We start from the raw sequence: 23,340 nt of genomic DNA, 5'->3' as shown, positions 1-23,340 counted from the left end.
TGGCCTCTGCTGTTGCCAAAAACCTCCCTCTGAGTCACTTCGAAGAGACTGGCCTGAAAGTGCTAAAAATGACCCCTCTTCCTCCTCCTCCTCCTCCTCCTCCTGGGCCACCTCCTCTTCCATCATCGCCCTAAGTGTTTTCTCAAGGAGACATAGAAGTGGTATTGTAACGCTGATAACGGTGTCATCGCCACTGGCCATGTTGGTGGAGTACTCGAAACAGCGCAACAGGGCACACAGGTCTCGCATGGAGGCCCAGTCATTGGTGGTGAAGTGGTGCTGTTCTGTAGTGCGACTGACCCGTGCGTGCTGCAGCTGAAACTCCACTATGGCCTGCTGCTGCTCGCACAGTCTGTCCAGCATGTGCAAGGTGGAGTTCCACCTGGTGGGCACGTCGCATATGAGGCGGTGAGCGGGAAGGCCGAAGTTACGCTGTAGCGCAGACAGGCGAGCAGCAGCAGGATGTGAACGCCGGAAGCGCGAACAGACGGCCCGCACTTTATGCAGCAGCTCTGACATGTCGGGGTAGTTGTGAATGAACTTCTGCACCACCAAATTCAGCACATGCGCCAAGCAAGGGATGTGCGTCAAATTGGCTAGTCCCAGAGCTGCAACGAGATTTCGCCCATTATCACACACCACCAGGCCGGGCTTGAGGCTCACCGGCAGCAACCACTCGTCGGTCTGTTGTTCTATACCCCGCCACAACTCCTGTGCGGTGTGGGGCCTGTCCCCCAAACATATGAGTTTCAGAATGGCCTGCTGACGTTTACCCCGGGCTGTGCTGAAGTTGGTGGTGAAGGTGTGTGGCTGACTGGATGAGCAGGTGGAAGAAGAGGAGGAGGAAGCCGAGAAGGAGGAGGTGGCAACAGGAGGCAAAGAATGTTGCCCTGCGATCCTTGGCGGCGGAAGGACGTGCGCCAAACAGCTCTCCGCCTGGGGCCCAGCTGCCACTACATTTACCCAGTGTGCAGTTAGGGAGATATAGCGTCCCTGGCCGTGCTTACTGGTCCACGTATCTGTGGTTAGGTGGACCTTGCCACAGATGGCGTTGCGCAGTGCACACTTGATTTTATCGGATACTTGGTTGTGCAGGGAAGGCACGGCTCTCTTGGAGAAGTAGTGCCGGCTGGGAACAACATACTGTGGGACAGCAAGCGACATGAGCTGTTTGAAGCTGTCTGTGTCCACCAGCCTAAATGACAGCATTTCATAGGCCAGTAGTTTAGAAATGCTGGCATTCAGGGCCAGGGATCGAGGGTGGCTAGGTGGGAATTTACGCTTTCTATCAAATGTTTGTGAGATGGAGAGCTGAACGCTGGCGTGTGACATGGTTGAGACGCTTGGTGACGGAGGTGGTGGTGGTGGTGTTGGTGGTACATCCCCTGTTTGCTGGGCGGCAGGTGCCAACGTTCCTCCAGAGGCGGAGGAAGAGGCCGAGGCGGCAGCAGCAGAATAGGCCGAGGCGGCAGCAGCAGAAGAGGTAGCAGGGGGAGCCTGAGTGACTTCCTTGGTTTTAAGGTGTTTACTCCACTGCAGTTCATGCTTTGCATGCAGGTGCCTGGTCATGCAGGTTGTGCTCAGGTTCAGAACGTTAATGCCTCGCTTCAGGCTCTGATGGCACAGCGTGCAAACCACTCGGGTCTTGTCGTCAGCACATTGTTTGAAGAAGTGCCATGCCAGGGAACTCCTTGAAGCTGCCTTTGGGGTGCTCGGTCCCAGATGGCGGCGGTCAGTAGCAGGCGGAGTCTCTTGGCGGCGGGTGTTCTGCTTTTGCCCACTGCTCCCTCTTTTGCTACGCTGTTGGCTCGGTCTCACCACTGCCTCTTCCTCCGAACTGTGAAAGTCAGTGGCACGACCTTCATTCCATGTGGGGTCTAGGACCTCATCGTCCCCTGCATCGTCTTCCACCCAGTCTTGATCCCTGACCTCCTGTTCAGTCTGCACACTGCAGAAAGACGCAGCAGTTGGCACCTGTGTTTCGTCATCATCAGAGACATGCTGAGGTGGTATTCCCATGTCCTCATCATCAGGAAACATAAGTGGTTGTGCGTCAGTGCATTCTATGTCTTTCACCGCTGGGGAAGGGCTAGGTGGATGCCCTTGGGAAACCCTGCCAGCGGAGTCTTCAAACAGCATAAGAGACTGCTGCATAACTTGAGGCTGAGACAGTTTCCCTGGTATGCATGGGGGTGATGTGACAGACTGATGGGGTTGGTTTTCAGGCGCCATCTGTGCGCTTTCTGCAGAAGACTGGGTGGGAGATAATGTGAACGTGCTGGATCCACTGTCGGCCACCCAATTGACTAATGCCTGTACCTGCTCAGGCCTTACCATCCTTAGAACGGCATTGGGCCCCACCATATATCGCTGTAAATTCTGGCGGCTACTGGGACCTGAGGTAGTTGGTACACTAGGACGTGTGGATGTGGCAGAACGGCCACGTCCTCTCCCAGCACCAGAGGGTCCACTAACACCACCACGACCATGTCCACGTCCGCGTCCCTTACTAGATGTTTTTCTCATTGTTATGGTTCACCACAACAACAAATATATTATTTGGCCCAATGTATTGTATTCAAATTCAGCGGGATATAAATTTGAGGCCTAGTATTTAGGCGCTGGGTGACCGGTATGGATTTAGTGACAGAATTAGACTTGGAAATGCACAGAAGCGTGTGTGTGAAGTTATTCTGAATGACCCTATGTGCACCTTCAATATGATCTACCCTTTTAGGGATAGATTTCAAATAGCTCTGATATAGCAGAAACCACTAAATTATGAAATTGCTAAATTGGGAATTGTACTTCAACCCAGAACAAAAAATGTGCTTTGACGGACACTAAATAACTTTCCCAGCTACAACAGGACAGCGGTAACGAGAGATTTAGCAGGATATAAATTTGAGGCCTAGTATTTAGGCGCTGGGTGACAGGTATGGGTTTAGTGACAGAATTAGACTTGAAAATACACAGTAGCGGGTGTGTGTGAAGTTATTCTGAATGACCCAATGTGCACCTTGAATATTATATACCCTTTTAGGGATAGATTTCAAATAGCTCTGATATAGCAGAAACCACTAAATTATGAAATTGCTAAATTGGGAATTGTACTTCAACCCAGAACAAAAAATGTGCTTTGACGGACACTAAATAACTTTCCCAGCTACAACAGGACAGCGGTAACGAGAGATTTAGCGGGATATAAATTTGAGGCCTAGTATTTAGGCGCTGGGTGACCGGTATGGATTTAGTGACAGAATTAGACTGGGATATGGCCAAAAAATAACCACACTATTGCTGGTTAAATGCACTTGGTGACGGGCGCAGCTTGCCCCTGATGTAGTATATGGCCAAAAAATGAACAGACTATTGCTGGTTAAATGCACTTGGTGTCACAGCTTGACCAACCACACTACTGAGGGTTAAATGCACTTGGTGACGGGCGCAGCTTGCCCCTGATGTAGTATATGGCCAAAAAATAAACAGACTATTGCTGGTTAAATGCACTTGGTGTGACAGCTTCACCCTGATGTAGGCTTTAGCCAGAAAACAACCACACCATTGAGGGTTAAATGCACTTGGTGACAGGCGCAGCTTGCCCCTGATTTTGTATATGGCCAAAAAATGAACAGACTATTGCTGGTTAAATGCACTTGGTGTGACAGCTTCACCCTGATGTAGGCTTTAGCCAAAAAACAACCACACCATTGAGGGTTAAATGCACTTGGTGACAGGCGCAGCTTGCCCCTGATTTTGTATATGGCCAAAAAATGAACAGACTATTGCTGGTTAAATGCACTTGGTGTGACAGCTTCACCCTGATGTAGGCTTTAGCCAAAAAACAACCACACCATTGAGGGTTAAATGCACTTGGTGACAGGCGCAGCTTGCCCCTGATTTTGTATATGGCCAAAAAATGAACAGACTATTGCTGGTTAAATGCACTTGGTGTGACAGCTTCACCCTGATGTAGGCTTTAGCCAAAAAACAACCACACCATTGAGGGTTAAATGCACTTGGTGACAGGCGCAGCTTGCCCCTGATTTTGTATATGGCCAAAAAATGAACAGACTATTGCTGGTTAAATGCACTTGGTGTGACAGCTTCACCCTGATGTAGGCTTTAGCCAAAAAACAACCACACCATTGAGGGTTAAATGCACTTGGTCGCAGCTTGTGCTGGCGCACCACAAGACACAAAATGGCCGCCGATCACCCCAGAAAAATGTGACTGACAAACGGTCTGGGCAGCCTAAAAACAGTGAGCAATTGAGGATCAGCAGCTCAATGATCCACAGCTGCAGATCGATCAGTTAATCAAGTCCTTTGGAGGAGTTAATCTGCCTAATCTCGCCCTACTGTCGCAGCCGCAACCTCTCCCTACGCTAATCAGAGCAGAGTGACGGGCGGCGCTATGTGACTCCAGCTTAAATAGAGGCTGGGTCACATGGTGCTCTGGCCAATCACAGCCATGCCAATAGTAGGCATGGCTGTGATGGCCTCTTGGGGCAAGTAGTATGACGCTTGTTGATTGGCTGCTTTGCAGCCTTTCAAAAAGCGCCAAGAAAGCGTCACAAAAGCGCCAAGAAAGCGACGAACACCGAACCCGAACCCGGACTTTTACGAAAATGTCCGGGTTCGGGTCCGTGTCACGGACACCCCAAAATTCGGTACGAACCCGAACTATACAGTTCGAGTTCGCTCATCCCTACTGCTGACATTTTTACTTTTTTTGTTATTAATCGAAATGTAACAATTTTTTTGCAAAAAAATGTCATTTTTCACTTTCAGCTGTAAAATTTTGCAAAAAAAACGACATCCATATATAAATTTTTCGCTAAATTTATAGTTCTACATGTCTTTGATAAAGAAAAAATGTTTGGGCAAAAAAAAAAAATGGTTTGGGTAAAAGTTATAGCGTTTACAAACTATGGTACAAAAATTTGGATTTCCGCTTTTTGAAGCAGCTCTGACTTTCTGAGCACCTGTCATGATTCCTGAGGTTCTACAATGCCCAGACAGTAGAAAAACCCCACAAATGACCCCATTTCGGAAATTAGACACCCTAAGGTATTCGCTGATGGGCATAGTGAGTTCATAGAACTTTTTATTTTTTGTCACAAGTTAGCGGAAAATGATGATGATTTTTTATTTTAATTTTTTTCTTACAAAGTCTCATATTCCACTAACTTGCGACAAAAAATAAAAAATTCTAGGAACTCGCCATTCCCCTCACGGAATACCTTGGGGTGTCTTCTTTCCAAAATGGGGTGACTTGTGGGGTAGTTATACTGCCCTGGCAATTTAGGGGCCCAAATGTGTGAGAAGAACTTTGCAATCGAAATGTGTAAAAAATGACCGGTGAAATCCGAAAGGTGCACTTTGGAATATGTGCCCCTTTGCCCACCTTGGCTGCAAAAAAGTGTCACACATCTGGTATCGCCATAATCAGGAGAAGTTGGGGAATGTATTTTGGCATGCCATTTTACATATAACCATGCTGGGTGAGAGAAATATCTTGGCAAAAGACAACTTTTCCTATTTTTTTATACAAAGTTGGCATTTGACCAAGATATTTTTCTCACCCAGCATGGGTATATGTAAAATGACACTCCAAAACACATTGCCCAACTTCTCCTGAGTACGGCGATACCAGATGTGTGACACTTTTTTGCAGCCAAGGTGGGCAAAGGGGCACATATTCCAAAGTGCACCTTTCGGATTTCACAGGCCATTTTTTACAGATTTTGATTGCAAGGTACTTCTTACACATTTGGGCCCCTAAATTGCCAGGGCAGTATAACTACGCCACAAGTGACCCCATTTTGGAAAGAAGACACCCCAAGGTATTCCGTGAGGGGCACGGCGAGTTCCTAGAATTTTTTATTTTTTGTCGCAAGTTAGTGGAATATGAGACTTTGTAAGGAAAAAAGAAAAAAAATGAAAAATCATCATTTTCCGCTAACTTGTGACAAAAAATAAAAAATTCTAGGAACTCGCCGTGCCCCCCACGGAATACCTTGGGGTGTCTTCTTTCCAAAATGGGGTCACTTGTGGCGTAGTTATACTGCCCTGGCAATTTAGGGGCCCAAATGTGTAAGAAGTACCTTGCAATCAAAATCTGTAAAAAATGGCCTGTGAAATCCGAAAGGTGCACTTTGGAATATGTGCCCCTTTGCCCACCTTGGCTGCAAAAAAGTGTCACACATCTGGTATCGCCGTACTCAGGAGAAGTTGGGGAATGTATTTTGGCATGCTATTTTACATATAACCATGCTGGGTGAGAGAAATATCTTGGCAAAAGATAACTTTTCCATTTTTTTATACAAAGTTGGCATTTGACCAAGATATTTTTCTCACCCAGCATGGGTATATGTAAAATGACACCCCAAAACACATTGCCCAACTTGTCCTGAGTACGGCGATACCACATGTGTGACACTTTTTTGCAGCCTAGATGCGCAAAGGGGCCCAAATTCCTTTTAGGAGGGCATTTTTAGACATTTGGATCCCAGACTTCTTCTCACACTTTTGGGCCCCTAAAAAGCCAGGGCAGTATAAATACCCCACATGTGACCCCACTTTGGAAAGAAGACACCCCAAGGTATTCAATGAGGGGCCTGGCGAGTTCCTAGAAATTTTTATTTTTTTGCATAAGTTAGCGGATATTGATTTTTTTTGTTTTTTTCTCACAAAGTCTCACTTTCCGCTAACTTAGGACAAAAATTTCAATCTTTCATGGACTCAATATGCCCCTCAGCGAATACCTTGGGGTGTCTTCTTTCCGAAATGGGGTCACATGTGGGGTATTTATACTGCCCTGGCTTTTTAGGGGCCCTAAAGCGTGAGAAGAAGTCTGGAATATAAATGTCTAAAAATGTTTACGCATTTGGATTCCGTGAGGGGTATGGCGAGTTCATGTGAGATTTTGTTTTTTGACACAAGTTAGTGGAATATGAGACTTAGTAAGAAAAAACAAAAACAAAAACAAATAAAAAATTTCCGCTAACTTGTGCCAAAAAAAATGTCTGAATGGAGCCTTACCAGGGGGGTGATCAATGACAGGGGGGTGATCAATGACAGGGGGGTGATCTCCCATATACACTCCCTGATCACCCCCCTGTCATTGATCACCCCCCTGGTAAGGCTCCATTCAGACGTCCGTATAATTTTTACGGATCCATGGATCGGATCCACAAAACACATGCGGACGTCTGAATGGAGCCTTACAGAGGGGTTATCAATGACAGGGGGTGATCACCCTGATCACCCCCCTGTCACTGATCACCCCCCTATAAGGCTCCATTCAGACGTCCGCATGATTTTTACGGATCCATGGATACATGGATCGGATCCACAAAACACATGCGGACGTCTGAATGGAGCCTTACAGGGGGGTGATCAATGACAGGGGGTGATCAGGGAGTGTATATGGGTGATCACCCGCCTGTCATTGATCACCCCCCTGTAAGGCTCCATTCAGACGTCTGCATGTGTTTTGCGGATCCGATCCATGTATCCATGGATCCGTAAAAATCATGCGGACGTCTGAATGGAGCCTTACAGGGGGGTGATCAATGACAGGGGGTGATCAGGGAGTGTATATGGGTGATCACCCGCCTGTCATTGATCACCCCCCTGTAAGGCTCCATTCAGACGTCCGCATGTGTTTTGCGGATCCGATCCATGTATCCATGTATCCGTAAAAATCATGCGGACGTCTGAATGGAGCCTTACAGGGGGGTGATCAATGACAGGGGGGTGATCAATGACAGGGGGTGATCAGGGAGTGTATATGGGTGATCACCCGCCTGTCATTGATCACCCCCCTGTAAGGCTCCATTCAGACGTCCGCATGTGTTTTGCGGATCCGATCCATGTATCCTTGGATCCGTAAAAATCATACGGACGTCTGAACGGAGCCTGACAGGGGGGTGATCAATGACAGGGGGGTGATCAATGACAGGGGGGTGATCAGGGAGTTTATATGGGGTGATCATGGGTGATCAGGGGTTCATAAAGGGTTAATAAGTGACCGGGGGGGGGGTGTAGTGTAGTGTAGTGTTTGGTGCGACTTTACTGACCTACCTGTGTCCTCTGGTGGTCGACCAGGTAGGAGGTATATTAGACGCTGTTATGAAAACAGCGTCTAATATACCTGTTAGGGGTTAAAAAATTAGGATCTCTAGCCTGCCAGCGAGCGATCGCCGCTGGCAGGCTGGAGATCCACTCGCTTACCTTCCGTTCCTGTGAGCGCGCGCGCGTTCACAGGAAATCCCGGCCCTCGCGAGATGACGCATATATGCGTGACTCTGCGCAGGGCCGCCACCTCCGGACCGCACATCTGCGTTAGGCGGTCCAGAGGTAGTTAAAGGGGGAGGAGAGGATTAGGTTGGATCTAAGTTTGTGATTGAGCCCTATACTGAGAATATGTGATTTTTTCATATTTATTTTAAAGTTGGAGAGATAACTGAATTCTTCTAAGATAGGATATATATGCCTAAGAGAGGATTCAGGGTTGGAAGATATTATCAGGAGATCATCAGCGAAAGCAGCAATTTTATGTTCCTGGTCTCCTAGCTTGAGACCCTTGATGGTCTCCTCAGAGCGTATTTGGATGAGGAGGGGTTCTAATATCATAACAAATAACAGGGGGGAAAGGGGGCACCCCAGCCTAGTCCCATTTTTTATGAGAAAGGGATTTGAGGTAGTGTCATTGACCAGCACCGACGCCGAGGCACTGGTATACATGGCTTGGACCGAGCGTATAAAGGCTCCGAGGATACCAAAATGCTCTAAAGTGCTGTACATGAAGTTCCAGTGAACTCAATCAAATGCTTTTTTCGGCGTCGGTGCTGATCATGACCAGGGGTAGGTGAAATTTCGAGGCGTGAAGTAAAATGTTTATTACCCTAGCAGTGTTGTCTTTACCCTCCCTACCCTTAATGAATCCTGTTTGGTCTCTATGGATAAGTTGGGGTAGTATAGGGGCTAAGCGGTTAGCTAAGAGTTTAGCTAGTAGTTTTAAATCTAAATTTAATAGGGAAATGGGCCGGTAATTCCCGCAGTCGGTGGGATCCACCTTTTATAAAGTCATAATCTATCCTCAGGATCCTCGGACCCATGGCGATAGCACTGGCACTGGAAGCAAACTGTGCTATCATATTTGTAATGAATTGAGCTTGCATTGACTCCCATAGAGGTGCTGGGTGTCAGAACCCTGCCAATCAGCTGAAGATAGGCCATCACTTAAAAAAAATAGTGGACAACCCCTTTAATGTAAAATTATACAGTCATGTACAATGCACAGGTTTTTTTTTTTATCTATGGGTCCAAATATAATGAACATAACATATTTCAGCTCTCTGGCATTTTTTCTGTGTGACAATAAGTATTGCAGTGGAGCCAGGTAATCTTCCGTCCTTGTCTACCTTGACTTGTCTTTGTTGCACCTCTAATTTCCCCAGTCTTAACTGGACTTCCAGCATTAAATCTTTAAAATCTAAATCCATCACTTTGTGTTAGTGAAGCCGCTGTCCCTCTCCGATCTGCAGGATTTATTAGCAGATATCCAGTTAGCGGTGATGAATCTGTACTTTGTGCTGCTGCTGTAGCTGCTCGGCGTGTCTGAAGTACAATGAATCTCAAGTTTTATTCCAACCTCGTTTTCTTGGTGAACACAAGATTTCCTGAAAGTAAATGTTTCTCATTGGAGTAAAATTAATTCTCATAAACTGTATTTAGTTTTTTTCCTCCAGGATTTTGACTTTGTAAAATACTGTATGTTACTACATGTATAGTTTATATTTCTGTACTCAGTTAGACTTAAGGTGGTTTTCCAAATGTTTAATATTGATGATATATTCTCAGGATAGGTCAACAATATCTTATTGTGAGGGTCCGTCTCCTGGCACTCCTGCCCATCAGCTTTAGAGGTCGTTACTGCCTCTCCCTAGGCCAGTGATGTCATGTTCATCAGTAACATGGCCTATGTGCAACTCAGTCTCATTCAAGTGAACAGGCCTGGGCCTCCATACCAAGCATAGACACGCTCCAATGGACAGTACTGTTCATGGTATGTTATGAAGAGGCTGCAGCTGTAACAGTCTTACAGGCTCAAATGAGTCAGAGGACAGCTGGCTGGAGGTAGGAGTGGAGCCCAGTGGCAAGGACCGCAGGCAGGTAGTAGGTGCAGGAAGTCTGGCAGAGGCGCAGTCGGTAGGCAGGCAGTGGGTCAGGGCAGGCGGCAATAAGCGTGGTCAGACAATCCGGATGGCAATGGTGGTAGCAGTTCAGTAGGTAGGGGCAAAGCAGAAGAGTAGTCGGTAGGCAATTCCTGGTCAGCAGTGGACTTCCAGTAGTAGCAAGAGCAGCAGATGAGGAGAAGCTTGATCAAGGCTCAGGAGCTCAATAATCAGCAAGCTAGAGTGCAAGGGGCTGGACTTATATAGGGAAGTACCAGGTGTGGGGAATCAAGGGTGATGAGCAAGGTTTGGCAAGAATGAGGTTACATAATAGGTTTCAGGGGGGAATGTCCAGAGAGGATGGTAGCCTAGTAAGCAGGGCTACTGCCTTGGATGTGGCTGCTCACGTGTTCTAATCCCGACAGTACTCCCCCCCTTTCCAAGGTGACCTCCGGGCACTGCAGGGGCAGGCTTACCGGGGTGCCGTTGGTGGAACTCTTTTACCAGTCTGGGGGCGTGGACACTTTCTTCTGGCTCCCAGGAGTTATCCTCGGGAGGGTAACCCTCCCACCCAATTAGGTATTGTAGTCTTCCCCGGTGGATCCTGGAGTCGAGGATCTTTGTGACAACATATTCTTCTTCACCCTGTACCCTCATGGGTGGTGGAGGGGGCGAGTGGCGGCCTGTGAAGGTGTTCTCCACGTATGGCTTGAGGAGTGAGCAATGGAAGACACAGTGCACCCTAATGGAGTCCGGAAGGTCGAGCCGGAACGTGACTTCGTTGATTTGTGCGGTGATCGGGAATGGACCCATGTATCTTTGGGCCAACTTTTTGGAGGGGACCTTCAATCTGAGGTTCCTGGTGGACAGCCACACCTTGTCTCCCACATTGAAGCCCAGGGTGGGTTTGCAACGTCTTTCTGCTCCCTGTTTAAAACACCTCTGGGCGAGCTGGAGGTTGTCTATAATGTTCCTTTGTGCCTCCTGTAGGGTTGTTAGGCGTTCGGCCACTGCTGGAAGGGTGGAGGCGACGGGCAGGTGGGGAATGAACACCGGGTGCGAGCCTGTGTTAGCAAAGAAGGGGCTGTGCTTGGTTGAGCTATGCTCAGCATTGTTGTAGGCGAACTCTGCCGTGGGGAGATGGTCAGGCCAGTCATCCTGCAGGTGGGAGCTGAAACAGCGTAGGTACTGCTCTAGGGTCTGATTAGTTCTCTCAGTCTGCCCGTTTGACTGAGGGTGGAAAGCAGAGGACAGGTTCACTTTAACCCCGAGCACCAGGCAGAAATTCTTCCAGAACTTTGAGGCAAATTGTACGCCTCGGTCGGAGACCACGTCGTCCGGGATCCCATGCAGCCTGAAGACCTCTCTGAGAATTAGATCGGCCGTCTGTTTGGCCGTGGGTATGCCTTTGTAGGGGATGAAATGGGCCATCTTGGTGACACGGTTGACCACGACCAGGATGGTGTTCATCCCTTTTGAAGGAGGAAGGTCTACCACAAAGTCCATGGAGATCGAGCCCCATGGGCGGGAGGGAATATGGAGGGGTTGTAACAGACCCACAGGAGAGGAACGAGGATTCTTATTGCGGGCACAGACTACGCACGAGGAGATGTACCTCTTCATGTCCTCCTTCTATGTTGGCCACCAGAAGGAGCGGGAGAGAAGCTCCTGGGTCTTTCTTGTGCCAAAATGGCCGGCCAGCTTGGAGTCATGGTTGAGTTTGAGCACCTTGAGCCGTGCGATTTCTGGTACATATAGTTGTAGGTCCTGATGAAACCAATGACCGTTCTTAAACGTAAGGCTGATATTCCCTGTGGGGTGGGCGAGGAAGGGGTCATTTTCATATCCTTCTTTGATTGTGCCCAGGAGTTCTTTAGAGTAGGTGGCCCCTACGACCCTTCTCTCAGGTAAGATGTTATTTTGGCACTTGTTACTCTGTGAGGGCTCGGAAAACATTCTGGAGAGGGCGTCAGCCTTGCCGTTTTTTGATCCGGGCGATAGGTGATGAGAAAGTTGAAGCGGGAAAAGAATAGGCTCCATCTGGCCTGTCTGGCTGAGAGTCTCTTAGTGCTGCGGATGAACTCGAGGTTCTTGTGGTCAGTTAGTACGATTATGGGGTTGGTGGCTCCCTCCAGCAGGTGGCTCCACTCAGAGAAGGCATCCTTGATCACCAGTAGTTCTTTGTTCCTGATGTCATAGTTCTTCTCGGAGGGGGACATCTGGCGGGAGAAATATGCGCACGGGTGTAATAGCATCTTCTCCCCTGTCCGTTGTGACAAAACTGCCCCCACCGCGGAGTCTGATGCATCCACTTCGACTGTAAATGGTAGCTCGAGGTTCGGGTGGATTAGGATTGAGGCAGAAGTGAAGAGGAGTTTCAACTTGGTGAAGGCCTCCTGGGCCTCGGGTGTCCAGGAGAAGGGGACTGCCTTTTTGGTAAGTTGGGTGATTGGTGCTATGTCCCTGGAGAAGTTCCGAATAAACTTCCGATAGAAGTTGGCAAAGCCAATGAATCTTTGTATCTCCTTCTCGTTTTTTCAGAACGGGCCAGTTCATCACAGCTTGGACCTTCCCCGGGTCCATACTTAGGCCCTCTGGGGAGATGATGTATTCGAGGAACTGAGTGGTGGTTCGCTCAAACTCGCATTTCTCTAGCTTGGTATAGAGAGAGTTCTGTCGGAGTCTCTACAGTACCCTGCGGACGTGTTCGCGGTGCTGCTCGAGGTCTTCAGAGAAGATCAAGATGTTGTCCAGGTAAACGACTACAAACAGATCCAGCATGTCCCTGAGGACATCGTTAATGAAGTGCTGGTAAGGTGGCGGGAGCATTGCAGAGTCCGAAAGGCATGACCAGGTACTCGAAATGACCATAACGTGTCCGGAAGGCGGTCTTCCATTCGTCCCCAGGGCAGATTCGGACGAGGTTGTAGGCCCCTCGAAGATCGAGTTTAGTGAAGATCTTCGCTGCCTGGAGTCTCTCAAGGAGTTCTGAAATCAGTGGAAGCGGGTACCGTTTTTTTACGGTTATGTCGTTAAGCTTTCTGTAGTCTATGCAGGGACGCAGGGAGGAGTCTTTTTTCTCTACGAAGAAAAAGGGGGCTCCCACGGGGGAGGTGGAGGGCCGGATGAACCCCTTCCTCAGGTCCTCGTCCAGTTACTCTTTCAGAGCCTTGAGTTCAGGCTCTGAGAGGGAGTAGATACTGCCAAAGGGTATTTCGGCCCCGGGCAACAGTTCTATAGGGCAGTCGTAGGGCCGGTGTGGTGGCAGCTTGACTGCGTTTTTCTTGTCGCAGACATCCTGGAACTCGCGGTATTGAGAGGGTAGCAGATCCTTGACGGATAGTTTTGAGATGGTGGTGTCTTCGGGTGGAAGGACGGGTTTGTGGGAGCAATTTAGCGAGCAGAACTCGGACGGGAATTGCATGCAGCGGGTTTCCCAGTCCACCGAGGGGTTGTGGGTGGCCAACCATGAGATGCCCAAGATCACTGGGAACTTCGGGGAGGCGATCAGAGAGAAGTGGATCTTTTCTCGGTGATCTGGTTCTATGAGGAGTTGTAGTTCGGTGGTCTCGTGAGTGGCCGGCCCCGAGGAGAGTGGGGATCCATCGACGGTTTCCAGGTCAATGGGGGCTGCCTTGTCAGTGGAATATTCTTTTCGCGGGCGAAGGTTAGGTCCTTGAAGTTGCCTCCCGCCCCTGAGTCTAACATCGCTGAACAGGGGAGTTGTCGCCCCTCAATCTCGATGAGGATGGGGACGATGAAGTGGGATCCATGAGCCGCCGTGTTGTTATTTTCAGGGGCTGCTTGTGGGGTTGGAGTCTGTGGTTGCTCCTTTAGTTCCGTGACGGCAATAGTCTTTCGGATCTTATGAGGACATTTGATCGCAAAATGACCCGGCTCCCCACAGTAGAGGCAGAGGTTTTCAGCCAGCCGTCTCTCCTTCTCAGCTGTGGATAGAGACCCACGTAGAGCGTCGACCTGCATAGGTTCAGTTGCTGACTGGGGGTCGCGCTGGGCGGTGGAAGAGAAGGAATAAGTGGGTCTGTGGTCCAAGGACCAGAGTCTTTCCTTCTTCCTCTCGGAGAGTCTTTGATCTATCCGGATGCATAACTGAATGAAGTCATCCAGATCATCCGGGGCCTCAACTCTGGCGAGTTTGTCCTTTATTAATTCGGACAGGCCTCGCCGGAATTGGCTCCTCTGTGCCGCTGGGTTCCAGGTGGTGTCCGTGACCCAACGGCGAAACTCAGCGGTGTATTCAGCGACGGAGAGCCTCCCTTGCCGCAGACTATGTAGTCGCGCCTCGGCTGTCGCACAGCGGTTGGGGTCGTCGAAGACTTGGCTCATGGCGGTGATGAAGTTGTTTAGGTTGTTCAGGAGTTGACTGTTAGTCTCCACGTATGGTGATGCCCATGCTAATGCTTCATCCGTCAGGAGATTGACCATGAATAGCACCATCTTTTTCTCGGTGGTGAAGGGGGCCGGGTACATCTGAAAATAGATGCGGCATTGGTTTAGAAACCCCCGATACTGGCGTCTGTCACCACCGAATCTTGATGGGAGTGGCATGCGGGTGTCTGCAACCGTGCCGCGGATCTCCAGGAGTTGCCTCTGTAGTTCAATAATCTCGCTCTGTTGGCTTTGGACTACGACTTGGAGCTGGGCAAATTTCTCCTGATATGTAGTACCAAATTCTTGAAGTTCAGAGACCTGCTTATGCAGAGTGGCCATTGCGGACTCCATAGTGTGGCTGATTATTCTGTAGCAGTCCTACAGGCTCACCTGAGTCAGAGGACAGCTGGCTGGAGGTAGGAGTGGAGCCCAGTGGCAAGGACCGCAGGCAGGTAGTAGGTGAAGGAAGTCTGGCAGAGGCGTAGTCGGTAGGCAGGCGGTGGGTCAGGGCAGGCGGCAGTAAGCGTGGTCAGACAATCCGGATGGCAACGGTGGTAGCAGTTCAGTAGGTAGGGACAAAGCAGAAGAGTAGTCGGTAGGCAGGCGGTGGGTCAAGGCAGGAGGCAGTAAGCGTGGTCAGACAATCCGGATGGCAATGGTGGTAGCAGTTCAGTAGGTAGGGGCAAAGCAGAAGAGTAGTCGGTAGGCAATTCCTGGTCAGCAGTGGACTTCCAGTAGTAGCAAGAGCAGCAGATTAGGAGAAGCTTGATCAAGGCTCAGGAGCTCAATAATCAGCAAGCTAGAGTGCAAGGGGCTGAACTTATATAGGGAAGTGCCAGGTGTGGGGAATCAAGGGTGATGAGCAAGGCTTGGCAAGACTGAGGTTACATAATAGGTTTCAGGGAGGAATGTCCAGAGAGGATGATAAGCAGGGCTACTGCCTGGGATGTGGCTGGTCAAGGGTTCGATTCCCGACAGCAGCACTCACTGGTATGCCAGTCAACTTCAGACAGCTGATTGTGGGGTAGCAGGGGGTTGACACCCACTGATCAGATATTTGATGACCTATCCTGAAGGGTGATATACACCCAGGACACAGGTAGACATTAGAGTTGAGCGAACACCTGGATGTTCGGGTTCGAGAAGTTCGGCCGAACATCCCGGAAATGTTCGGGTTCGGGATCCGAACCCGATCCGAACTTCGTCCCGAACCCGAACCCCATTGAAGTCAATGGGGACCCGAACTTTTCGGCACTAAAAAGGCTGTAAAACAGCCCAGGAAAGAGCTAGAGGGCTGCAAAAGGCAGCAACATGTAGGTAAATCCCCTGCAAACAAATGTGGATAGGGAAATGAATTAAAATAAAAATTAAATAAATAAAAATTAACCAAAATCAATTGGAGAGAGGTTCCATAGCAGAGAATCTGGCTTCCCGTCACCCACCACTGGAACAGTCCATTCTCAGATATTTAGGCCCCGGCACCCAGGCAGAGGAGAGAGGTCCCGTAACAGAGAATCTGTCTTCATGTCAGCAGAGAATTAGTCTGCATGTCATAGCAGAGAATGAGGCTTCACGTCAGCCACCACTGCAACAGTCCATTGGCATATATTTAGGCCCAGCACCCAGGCAGAGGAGGGAGGTCCCGTAACAGAGAATCTGTCTTCATGTCAGCAGAGAATTAGTCTGCATGTCATAGCAGAGAATGAGGCTTCACGTCAGCCACCACTGCAACAGTCCATTGGCATATATTTAGGCCCAGCACACACACAGGCAGAGGAGAGAGGTCCCGTAACAGAGAATCTGGCTTCATGTCAGCAGAGAATCAGTCTGCATGTCATAGCAGAGAATGAGGCTTCACGTCAGCCACCACTGCAACAGTCCATTGGCATATATTTAGGCCCAGCACACACACAGGCAGAGGAGAGAGGTCCCGTAACAGAGAATCTGGCTTCATGTCAGCAGAGAATCAGTCTGCATGTCATAGCAGAGAATGAGGCTTCACGTCAGCCACCACTGCAACAGTCCATTGGCATATATTTAGGCCCAGCACCCAGGCAGAGGAGGGAGGTCCCGTAACAGAGAATCTGTCTTCATGTCAGCAGAGAATTAGTCTGCATGTCATAGCAGAGAATGAGGCTTCACGTCAGCCACCACTGCAACAGTCCATTGGCATATATTTAGGCCCAGCACACACACAGGCAGAGGAGAGAGGTCCCGTAACAGAGAATCTGGCTTCATGTCAGCAGAGAATCAGTCTGCATGTCATAGCAGAGAATGAGGCTTCACGTCAGCCACCACTGCAACAGTCCATTGGCATATATTTAGGCCCAGCACACACACAGGCAGAGGAGAGAGGTCCCGTAACAGAGAATCTGGCTTCATGTCAGCAGAGAATCAGTCTGCATGTCATAGCAGAGAATGAGGCTTCACGTCAGCCACCACTGCAACAGTCCATTGGCATATATTTAGGCCCAGCACCCAGGCAGAGGAGGGAGGTCCCGTAACAGAGAATCTGTCTTCATGTCAGCAGAGAATTAGTCTGCATGTCATAGCAGAGAATGAGGCTTCACGTCAGCCACCACTGCAACAGTCCATTGGCATATATTTAGGCCCAGCACCCAGGCAGAGGAGGGAGGTCCCGTAACAGAGAATCTGTCTTCATGTCAGCAGAGAATTAGTCTGCATGTCATAGCAGAGAATGAGGCTTCACGTCAGCCACCACTGGAACAGTCCATTCTCAGATATTTAGGCCCCGGCACCCAGGCAGAGGAGAGAGGTCCCGTAACAGAGAATCTGTCTTCATGTCAGCAGAGAATTAGTCTGCATGTCATAGCAGAGAATGAGGCTTCACGTCAGCCACCACTGCAACAGTCCATTGGCATATATTTAGGCCCAGCACCCAGGCAGAGGAGAGAGGTCCCGTAACAGACAATCTGGCTTCATGTCAGCAGAGAATCAGTCTGCATGTCATAGCAGAGAATCAGGCTTCACGTCACCCACCACTGCAACAGTCCATTGTCATAAATTTAGGCCCAGCACTAGTGTTGAGCGGCATGTCCCATATTCGAATTCGCGAAATTTTGTGAATATTCGAAAGAATATTCGTAAAATATTCGCGATTATTCAAATTCGTTATTATTTCGCATATGCGATAATTCGAATTATCGCATAATACATATGCTATGCAAAATTCACATGTGCGCTAATGAAATCGCCTTACGAAGATTCGCAACTCAATTCAATCACTAATGTATGAATGCAATGCCCTTTGCCTCTGTTCTGGGACAAGTGTAGATATTCGCATGTGCGCTAATAAAATCGCCTTACGAAGATTCGCACCTCAATCACTTTCTAGGGAATGTGAGACTTTTGGGAATCAATCGAGATACAGTGGGGGGTGATGACAGTAGTTGACAGAGTACAGATCAATGTAATCTGTAAGGTGGAAAGTAAAATAAAAAATACGAATATTCGTAAATCGACTTTTACGAAGTTCTACGTATTCGCGAATATGGTGCTATACTATATGAATGCACAGGCCTTTGCCTCTCTGTTCTGGGGACAAGTGTAGATATTTGCATTTGCGTTAATAAAATCGCCTTACGAAGATTCGCAGCTCAATTCAATCACTAATGTATGAATGCAAAGCCCTTTGCCTCTGTTCTGGGACAAGTGTAGATATTCGCATGTGCGCTAATAAAATCGCCTTACGAAGATTCGCAACTCAATTCACTAATGTATGAATGCAAAGCCCTTTGCCTCTGTTCTGGGACGTGCCGATATTCGCATGTGCGCTAATAAAATCGCCTTACGAAGATTCGCGCCTCAATCACTTTCTAGGCAATGTGAGTAAGATCTGAGCTGTTGGACCTTTGGGAAACAATCAATTATATGTGTACTGTAATTTTGTGGGGGGGGGGGGGGGAAACAAAAAACGAATATTCGTTTTTACGAATATATAGCACTATATTCGAAATATTCGCGAAATCGCGAAGTTGCGATATTCGCAAAAAAATTTGCTTTTCGAATATTCGCGCTCAACACTACCCAGCACCCAGGCAGAGGAGAGAGGTCCCGTAACAGAGAATCTGGCTTCATGTCAGCAGAGAATCAGTCTTCATATCATAGCAGAGAATCAGGCTTCACGTCACCCACCACTGTAAGAGTCAATTTTCATAAATTTAGGCCCAGAACCCAGGCAGAGGAGAAAGGTCCCGTAACAGACAATCTGGCTTCATGTCAGCAGAGAATCAGTCTTCATATCATAGCAGAGAATCAGGCTTCACGTCACCCACCACTGCAACAGTCAATTGTCATAAATTTAGGCCCAGCACCCAGGCAGAGGAGAGAGCTCCCGTAACAGAGGATCTGGCTTCATGTCAGCAGAGAATCAGTCTGCATGTCATAGCAGAGAATGAGGCTTCACGTCACCCACCACTGCAACAGTCCATTGGCATATATTTAGGCCTAGCACACAGGCAGAGCAGAGAGGTCCCGTAACAGACAATCTGGCTTCATGTCAGCAGAGAATCAGTCTGCATGTCATAGCAGAGAATGAGGCTTCACGTCACCCACCACTGCAACAGTCCATTGGCATATATTTAGGCCTAGCACACAGGCAGAGCAGAGAGGTCCCGTAACAGACAATCTGGCTTCATGTCAGCAGAGAATCAGTCTGCATGTCATAGCAGAGAATGAGGCTTCACGTCACCCACCACTGCAACAGTCCATTGGCATATATTTAGGCCTAGCACACAGGCAGAGCAGAGAGGTCCCGTAACAGACAATCTGGCTTCATGTCAGCAGAGAATCAGTCTGCATGTCATAGCAGAGAATGAGGCTTCACGTCACCCACCACTGCAACAGTCCATTGGCATATATTTAGGCCTAGCACACAGGCAGAGCAGAGAGGTCCCGTAACAGACAATCTGGCTTCATGTCAGCAGAGAATCAGTCTGCATGTCATAGCAGAGAATGAGGCTTCACGTCACCCACCACTGCAACAGTCCATTGGCATATATTTAGGCCTAGCACACAGGCAGAGCAGAGAGGTCCCGTAACAGACAATCTGGCTTCATGACAGCAGAGAATCAGTCTGCATGTCATAGCAGAGAATGAGGCTTCACGTCAGCCACCACTGCAACAGTCCATTGGCATATATTTAGGCCTAGCACACAGGCAGAGCAGAGAGGTCCCGTAACAGACAATCTGGCTTCATGACAGCAGAGAATCAGTCTGCATGTCATAGCAGAGAATCAGGCTTCACGTCAGCCACCACTGCAACAGTCCATTGTCATAAATTTAGGCCCAGCACCCAGGCAGAGGAGAGAGGTCCCGTAACAGAGAATCTGGCTTCATGTCAGCAGAGAATCAGTCTTCATATCATAGCAGAGAATCAGGCTTCACGTCACCCACCACTGCAACAGTCAATTGTCATAAATTTAGGCCCAGCACCCAGGCAGAGGAGAGAGCTCCCGTAACAGAGGATCTGGCTTCATGTCAGCAGAGAATCAGTCTGCATGTCATAGCAGAGAATGAGGCTTCACGTCACCCACCACTGCAACAGTCCATTGGCATATATTTAGGCCTAGCACACAGGCAGAGGAGAGGTTCATTCAACTTTGGGTAGCCTCGCAATATAATGGTAAATGAAAATAAAAATAGGATTGAATGAGGAAGTGCCCTGGAGTCCAATAATATATGGTTATGGGGAGGTAGTTAATGTCTAATCTGGACAAGGGACGGACAGGTCCTGTGGGATCCATGCCTGGTTCATTTTTATGAACGTCAGCTTGTCCACATTGGCTGTAGACAGGCGGCTGCGTTTGTCTGTAATGACGCCCCCTGCCGTGCTGAATACACGTTCAGACAAAACGCTGGCTGCCGGGCAGGCCAGCACCTCCAAGGCATAAAAGGCTAGCTCTGGCCACGTGGACAATTTAGAGACCCAGAAGTTGAATGGGGCCGAACCATCAGTCAGTACGTGGAGGGGTGTGCACACGTACTGTTCCACCATGTTAGTGAAATGTTGCCTCCTGCTAACACGTTGCGTATCAGGTGGTGGTGCAGTTAGCTGTGGCGTGTTGACAAAAGTTTTCCACATCTCTGCCATGCTAACCCTGCCCTCAGAGGAGCTGGCCGTGACACAGCTGCCTTGGCGACCTCTTGCTCCTCCTCTGCCTTGGCCTTGGGCTTCCACTTGTTCCCCTGTGACATTTGGGAATGCTCTCAGTAGCGTGTCTACCAACGTGCGCTTGTACTCGCGCATCTTCCTATCACGCTCCAGTGCAGGAAGTAAGGTGGGCACATTGTCTTTGTAGCGTGGATCCAGCAGGGTGGCAACCCAGTAGTCCGCACAGGTTAAAATGTGGGCAACTCTGCTGTCGTTGCGCAGGCACTGCAGCATGTAGTCGCTCATGTGTGCCAGGCTGCCCAGGGATAAGGACAAGCTGTCCTCTGTGGGAGGCGTATCGTCATCGTCCTGCCTTTCCCCCCAGCCACGCACCAGTGATGGACCCGAGCTGCGTTGGGTTGCCACCCCGCTGTGACCATGCTTCATCCTCATCCTCCTCCACCTCCTCCTCATCCTCGTCCTCCTCGTCCTCCAGTAGTGGGCCCTGGCTGGCCACATTTGTACCTGGCCTCTGCTGTTGCCAAAAAACCTCCCTCTGAGTCACTTCGAAGAGACTGGCCTGAAAGTGCTAAAAATGACCCCTCTTCCTCCTCCTCCTCCTCCTCCTCCTGGGCCACCTCCTCTTCCATCATCGCCCTAAGTGTTTTCTCAAGGAGACATAGAAGTGGTATTGTAACGCTGATAACGGTGTCATCGCCACTGGCCATGTTGGTGGAGTACTCGAAACAGCGCAACAGGGCACACAGGTCTCGCATGGAGGCCCAGTCATTGGTGGTGAAGTGGTGCTGTTCTGTAGTGCGACTGACCCGTGCGTGCTGCAGCTGAAAACTCCACTATGGCCTGCTGCTGCTCGCACAGTCTGTCCAGCATGTGCAAGGTGGAGTTCACCTGGTGGGCACGTCGCATATGAGGCGGTGAGCGGGAAGGCCGAAGTTACGCTGTAGCGCAGACAGGCGAGCAGCAGCAGGATGTGAACGCCGGAAGCGCGAACAGACGGCCCGCACTTTATTGCAGCAGCTCTGACATGTCGGGGTAGTTGTGAATGAACTTCTGCACCACCAATTCAGCACATGCGCCAAGCAAGGGATGTGCGTCAAATTGGCTAGTCCCAGAGCTGCAACGAGATTTCGCCCATATATCACACACCACCAGGCCGGGCTTGAGGCTCACCGGCAGCAACCACTCGTCGGTCTGTTGTTCTATACCCCGCCACAACTCCTGTGCGGTGTGGGGCCTGTCCCCCAAACATATGAGTTTCAGAATGGCCTGCTGACGTTTACCCCGGGCTGTGCTGAAGTTGGTGGTGAAGGTGTGTGGCTGACTGGATGAGCAGGTGGAAGAAGAGGAGGAGGAAGCCGAGAAGGAGGAGGTGGCAACAGGAGGCAAAGAATGTTGCCCTGCGATCCTTGGCGGCGGAAGGAACGTGCGCCAAACAGCTCTCCGCCTGGGGACCCAGCTGCCACTACATTTACCCAGTGTGCAGTTAGGGAGATATAGCGTCCCTGGCCGTGCTTACTGGTCCACGTATCTGTGGTTAGGTGGACCTTGCTACAGATGGCGTTGCGCAGTGCACACTTGATTTTATCGGATACTTGGTTGTGCAGGGAAGGCACGGCTCTCTTGGAGAAGTAGTGCCGGCTGGGAACAACATACTGTGGGACAGCAAGCGACATGAGCTGTTTGAAGCTGTCTGTGTCCACCAGCCTAAATGACAGCATTTCATAGGCCAGTAGTTTAGAAATGCTGGCATTCAGGGCCAGGGATCGAGGGTGGCTAGGTGGGAATTTACGCTTTCTATCAAATGTTTGTGAGATGGAGAGCTGAACGCTGGCCTGTGACATGGTTGAGACGCTTGGTGACGGAGGTGGGTGGTGGTGGTGTTTGGTGGTACATCCCCTGTTTGCTGGGCGGCAGGTGCCAACGTTCCTCCAGAGGCGGAGGAAGAGGCCGAGGCCTGGCGGGCAGCAGCAGAATAGGCCGAGGGCGGCAGCAGCAGAAGAGGTAGCAGGGGGAGCCTGAGTGACTTCCTTGGTTTTAAGGTGTTTACTCCACTGCAGTTCATGCTTTGCATGCAGGTGCCTGGTCATGCAGGTTGTGCTCAGGTTCAGAACGTTAATGCCTCGCTTCAGGCTCTGATGGCACAGCGTGCAAACCACTCGGGTCTTGTCGTCAGCACATTGTTTGAAGAAGTGCCATGCCAGGGAACTCCTTGAAGCTGCCTTTGGGGTGCTCGGTCCCCAGATGGCGGCGGTCAGTAGCAGGCGGAGTCTCTTGGCGGCGGGTGTTTTCTGCTTTTTGCCCACTGCTCCCTCTTTTGCTACGCTGTTGGCTCGGTCTCACCACTGCCTCTTCCTCCGAACTGTGAAAGTCAGTGGCACGACCTTCATTCCATGTGGGGTCTAGGACCTCATCGTCCCCTGCATCGTCTTCCACCCAGTCTTGATCCCTGACCTCCTGTTCAGTCTGCACACTGCAGAAAGACGCAGCAGTTGGCACCTGTGTTTCGTCATCATCAGAGACATGCTGAGGTGGTTATTCCCATGTCCTCATCATCAGGAAACATAAGTGGTTGTGCGTCAGTGCATTCTATGTCTTTCACCGCTGGGGAAGGGCTAGGTGGATGCCCTGG

The sequence above is a fragment of the Bufo gargarizans genome, chromosome 9, assembly GCF_014858855.1.
Source record: "Bufo gargarizans isolate SCDJY-AF-19 chromosome 9, ASM1485885v1, whole genome shotgun sequence".
Classification (NCBI taxonomy): domain Eukaryota; kingdom Metazoa; phylum Chordata; class Amphibia; order Anura; family Bufonidae; genus Bufo; species Bufo gargarizans.
The sequence above is the reverse complement of the archived record's forward strand: the minus strand, read 5'-3'. Positions refer to the sequence as shown.